The sequence below is a fragment of the Castor canadensis genome, chromosome 1, assembly GCF_047511655.1.
Source record: "Castor canadensis chromosome 1, mCasCan1.hap1v2, whole genome shotgun sequence".
Taxonomy (NCBI): domain Eukaryota; kingdom Metazoa; phylum Chordata; class Mammalia; order Rodentia; family Castoridae; genus Castor; species Castor canadensis.
Window position 1 is genome coordinate 134,966,129 of NC_133386.1, and position 6,317 is coordinate 134,972,445.

The 6,317-nt window shown below is 34.8% G+C and overlaps 1 pseudogene; it reads left to right on the forward strand.

Moving 5' to 3' along the window:
* Positions 1-5,086: 5,086 nt before the first annotated feature.
* Positions 5,087-6,027, forward strand: LOC109676849 (olfactory receptor 8H1-like; annotated as a pseudogene).
* The last annotated feature ends 290 nt before the right edge of the window (positions 6,028-6,317 follow it).

The following is a 6,317-nucleotide window of genomic DNA, read 5'->3' on the forward strand; positions in this document are numbered from 1 at the left end:
CTCAAAATACTAAAACTAGAACTCATGTTTGATACAGTCATACTGCATACTACATATACAAAAGAATCAAAGTCAGCTAACTATAGAGATAACTCAGTAGCAATATTTATCATGGCACTAGTCACAACTTATGGAATCAGATTAAGTACACATGAGTGGATGAATGGGGAAATAAAATTAAATCTATAATGCTGCTTTAATCACCCATTAATAGAAATGAAATTATGTCATTTGCTGGAAAAAGAATGGAACTGGCAATCAAAATGTTAAGTGACATATCACACATTTTCTCTTATATATGGAAGTTGGGGAAAAATAAAAACAAACACAAAAATAAGATCATGAAAACAGAATGGGAATTACTAGGGAGGTAGAAGGGAAAAGAAGGAGGGCAGTAGGATAAGGAGTAATAGAGTGGTGAACATGATCAAAATACACTGCGTTTGTGTACGGATAAAAATGTAACCCCTTTTTATGTACACTTAATATATATCTTAAAATGATCCAAAATAAAAACAAAAAGACTAGGGACATAGCCCAAATGGTAGAATGCTTTGCTAGCAAATGAAAGAGTCTAGGTTCAATTTCAGAAGCAGAATAAAATGACCAAAACAAAATAATCATCTTGTGTCATGGTTCTAAGATAACTATGTAAGAATTTAACTTCTTTGAGGATACCTTCTTTCCAACATAATAAATACAAACACTACCAGTTCTCATTAGTGTACAAAGGGTACTAAAACATTTTTACTTTGCCTCAATGTCCCTCAAGGGCAGCTGGGTTGGAAACAAATCTGGTGAGCAATTTCAAATTGTGTTGATAATTAGTCTGGAGTAGTGGAATCACTCCCATAATCATTAAAATATTTACAAATTTGATGTTAATTTTGACAACTTACTATGTAAAGAGAGAAACAAAGAAACTACTTTCAGGGACTGTAAACACTATGAGGAGAAGAAAAGCCAAGAAAAAGTGTAAGGAATGATCTCATTGCAAAGTTTGAATAATTTTATAACTTAGGTAGGCTGTAACTCTTTTTTTTTTTTTGATAGTACTGGGGTTTGAACTCAGGGCTTCATACTTGCTAGGCAGGACTGCTACCACTGAGGCACTCTGCCAGCCCTGTAGGCTGTAATTCTATGATGAAAGGATTTTAGTATCTAATTGATATGATAATGACACAGACTGCTTTTCAGTGACCCATTTTTAAAGATAAGCATATGACAATCATTAGATTCAATTAGGTCAAATCTCAGCAAGTTATATATGATAAGCATCTATTCTGAGTAATTTATCACATTTTACTGGTCAAGGTGTCTATCTTTTTACCAAAATCTCACTCTCTGGATTAATTTTGCTTTAAATTAGTCATTATGATAAGATCATGTTAATATCCCAAATTTAATTTTTCAAAAGCAGTATGACTCTCTTAGCTTCTTTGAATTTTCAAATAAATTACACAGGCAATTTGCCTATTGTTGCAAACATGTTTTTAAATTTAATTGGAGAGGTGTTACATCTATAGATCAGTTTAGAATTGTATTTAATTAATTTCTCAGTTGTTCGCTGGTTGTTGACCAGTATCTTTTATCCCTTTCTTTCTTTCCTTCTTTCTTTCTTACCTCCCTCCCTACCTCCTTCCTTCCTTTCTTCTCTCCTACTTTTCTTTCTCTTCTTCCTTCTTCTCTTTTTTCTCCTCTCTCTCTCTGTCTCTCTCTCTCTCTCCTTAACACCATCATCAATTTCCTGTATCAACTTTCTCCATGCTTTCTGCCTTGTGTCATTCTTTCTTTCCTCTTTTAATGTTGATAACACATGCTCAGAAAGTACAAACCGTGCATCTAATGAATGGTATGAACTATAATATCTAGTGAAGCCACTGCTCCATAAGATTTTAATGAATTCCTGCCTCTTTTATTTCTGCATTGACTAAATGAAGACTTTCAGTATTTCCTATCTTTGTGTCTAGAAACTGAGTAAGAAAACTGTAAGTGAGATTAGTGACTCATTTCATTCCATGTTCAACAAGCCGAAAGGCAGAAACTGTGTAGCCAGGCTGCATACATCTGAGTGCTAATGCCAGTCTTAACTCTATCAATAATTGAGTAAATTAATTAAATTTTTATGCATGTTTAATTCATCTATGATAAAACAAGGATACAAAAACCTTTCTTTTGGTTGTTATGAAGATCACATGAAATAATCCATGTAAAGAATTTATATAATTGTTCTGTGTCTGAAAATCTTCATGTATTTTTAAATTATAATTATCATAAGATAGTTAAGTTTCCTCCATGTGCCTAAGGTTTATACACAGGTATAAAAATAAAACTTATAAAAACAGTTTAACTCTTTTATGTTACACAAGTTCCTGCAAGCATGGGGACCTAATGACCCAAGGAATGTTGCCTATTTTTTATCTTCATGTTTCATGAAGAATAGCCAATTGTGTAGATATGTGATTATACAAAAGGTTACGCTCTAAGGCTAACAGATTAAAGAAGGATTCCACAAGGCCTGTCTGGTCAGGTTCTTCTTGCCTTCCTTGGGTAATAGTTCTAATAGTTCTTTCTTCCTATCTTCTTTCCTCTCTCTCCATCTCATCTTCTCTCCTCCTTCTCCTTCTTCTTCCTGTCTCTCTCTCTCTCTCTCTCTTTGTATAAGTCAGGACATTTCTGACATGAATGTCAGATTATACACTTTCAGACAAGGTGGGTCAGATAATTCACTAATGATAAGTTTATACACAGAAACTGTAGAGTTTCAGAGTGATGGTTCTTTGTTTTATGTCATAGTTTGGGAAAGAAGTCTCTTTATTTTGATGACCCCACTTGGGGAAGAGAAATTCTAACCTATCACCTGTCTGGGAAGACTAGAACAGAAGAAAAGAGGGCTGGGGAAAATCAAAGAGACTTTTCTCTGAGGCCTTTAATTTCAAAATATTCATCATACCAAAGTTATAGAGTCTTATTCCTTATGCTCTTAACCCCCAACATTTCCAATCTGAACCTTCAGCTAATGTTCCAAAAATTATTAGAAACTGAACTGGTGGCTGTGGAGAAAAGAGGTGAATTGGCAGGTGAGTGACAAGTGATCTGCAAAGAGTGAGAAGAACTTTATGCAAAAGTTTATTGAGAAATGGATGTATGGTTTATGCAGTAGAGAACCTGCAAATCTCTGAGTTCAAACCAATGTCCTATCAAAATAAATAAATTAATTGAATAATTAAGTAATTGATAAAACAAAAAAGTATATTAAATGAACAGAAAAGATCTAAGCTCATTAATAATTTTAAGCACATTGAACAGCCTAAACATGCAATAAATGTAACTCATTCATTGACTTATCGTTTATTTTGTAAATATTTTCTTTAATAAGTAATATTTTCCAGGTAAATTTTATGCCCTGCTCATTATATTATGAAGAGAGGCAAAAACATTATAGTTTTAGCAGAGTGGAGTATCTACATGGAAACCCAAAGTTAATAAAAACCATAAAGTCTTAAGTGCTAAGAAAAAGAAGTCTGGCCCTCTTCCCTTCTTCCCTCCCTCACTTCCTCCCTTCCTTCTCTTCTTCCTTCCTGCCTTCCTCCCTCCCTCTCTTCCTTCTTTCCTTTGTTCCTCCCTTCTTTCCTTCATTCCTCCCTTCCTTTCTCAGTGTGGAGGCACAAACCCAGAACTTTGCACATGCCAGGCAAGTGCCCTACCACTGAGCTATATGCCAGCCTTAGATATGTAAACTCTTATTTTAACAAAAATTAGCTTGATTACACACATAGGATGTGAACTGTTGACTACTAAATTAATTGCCAAATATTTCCTAGAGTAAGGGCTGATTTTTCTTTTCCCTGTTTTTAATTTTTTTTCTTTTTGACCATACTGAGGTTTGAACTCAGGGCTTAACACTTGCTAGGTAGTTGCTTTACCATTTGAGTCACTCCATTAACCCTTTTGCTCTGGTTATATTTAAGGTAGTGTCATGGTTTTTTTTGTTTGTTTGTTTTTCTATTTTATTGTTCTGCTGGGTAGAGGTGTATTGTAGCATTTACAAAGATTCTTACAATAGATCAAATAGTCTATACTTTTCCTGGGTTGGCCTGGACTGCCATCCTTCTATTATGCATCTTGCAGTAGACAGAATAGCAGGACTGTGCCACCATTCACAGCCATTGTTTCACGTAGGGGTCCCACAAACTTTTGCCTGGCCTAGGTGTGAACCAAAATCCTCATGATTCCCACCTCCTCAGTAGTTATTTTTCTTTTACTAAACTTAAAAAGGCCAATAAGACATGACAACATATGCTTAATTTTGGCAAGCAGGCAATAGGTGACAATATGAATCAGTACAGAGAATCTGCACATTCCCATGATGCCTCAAAAAGTGTATTTATCAGCAGATGAGCACTAAGTTCACTTACTGAAGCAAAGCAGATCAAATAGTGGGGTTAATAAAAGGTCAAAATAGGTAGACATTTCATCTCCTAGATGCAAAGCTTACATGTTGTCTGTGTTCGTAATATTCCCTAAGAATCCACTAAAACAAAATTTGCTTAGTGTTTGTGAATGTTAAGAGCGAAACAGTAAATGACACACTAAAGATATTTTCTATCATTGTCCATTATATATCTGGCATTTTGCTCAGGTTTCCTGAACTGATCCTGAAAAGGAATTCGCTATTTTGCTCTTTGAATTCAAAATTATAAAATAAATTCATAAAGTCAGCATGCATTGGCACCGACTTCATGCAAGTTATTTTGGACTTACCTGAAAGCATCTGGATGATATAGAATCTATGGAATAATATTGCATGTAGGTAAAGTATGTTAATGGAAAGAATTTAGAATAGTTTCAAGTCATTCTAATTATGACATATGTTAAGTTTTGTGTTATCATATGCAAATGTCAGTTTGTATCCATATCTATATTTCCAAGTCAATTATTTTAGTGATAGTTTATATGTTTATTACTTATTAGGAGACTAAGCTGCTTATAAAAATACAGAAAAGCTAATTAAAACAAAATCCTTTTTAGAAACCTTTGAGATAACCACAAACTTTGACATCTAACCTGTATAGAACAAAACACTATGAGTATGTGGAACAACACACATTTGCCTGACTTCATCCTGATGGGACTGACAGACTCAGAAGAGATCCAGCTGCTGCTCTCTGTGCTCTTTCTCCTGATATACCTGGTCACTGTGCTGAGGAACGTAGGGATGAAACTGATCATTCACCTGGATCTCCAGCTTCACACTCCTATGTATTTTTTTCTCAATCACCTGTCATTTCTTGACCTCTGTTACTCAAATGTCATCACACCTAAAACCTTAGGGAACTTAGTGACTTTCAACAAGGGCATTTCATTCATGCGCTGCTTCACACAGATGTACTTCTTTGTTTTGCTTGGTGCTGCTGAATGTTTTCTTCTCTCTTTCATGGCCTGTGATCGCTATGTAGCCATCTGTAATCCTCTACAGTATCCAGTTATTATGTCCTCAAGGCTGTGTTCTTCCCTCCTCACTGGAACCTATATGATAGGTTTTATGGATTCCTCGGTCAACGTGATTTGCATGAGTAGATTACATTTCTGCAAGTCCATTGTAATACATCACTTTTTTGTGATACATCCCCAATTTTAGCACTGTCCTGTGAGGATACATTTTACACTGAAATCGTGATATTCATTTTTGCTGGTTCTACCTTAATGGTGTCGCTAATCACACTATCTGTGTCATATGTATCCATTCTCTTTACTATTCTGAAAATTAATTCCACCTCAGGAAAGCAAAAAGCCTTCTCTACTTGTACCTCCCATCTCCTGGGAGTCACCATCTTTTATGGCACTATGATCTTTACTTATTTAAAACCAAAGAAGTTCTACTCCTTGGGAAAGGATCAAGTGGCTTCTGTTTTTTACACCATTGTGATCCCCATGGTGAATCCTATCATTTATAGTCTTAGAAACAAAAAAGTGAAAAATGCTTTCATTAGAATCATGCAGAAGAGCAAGCTCCCAGGCAGTTAAACTAAGAATGCTGTTAAGCATTTCAACTCATTTTTTCTTTCCTGTTGGACATGCCCTTGGATTCCCTCTAAAAACAATTGATTTGCTTCATGTTTATATTTCTGTTGAGTTGACATATATTTATTCAAATATGGTTTGTCTGGCTGTGATTGCCAGTCAAAAAGTGTGTTAAAATCTATTTGTTAAATGTATGCGATTTTTAAGGGAAAATAACATTCTAAAGAAGAAAATATGATCTAATTTTTAGCAGTGTAGAATATAAATTTCCTTCTATGTTCCAATTTTACATA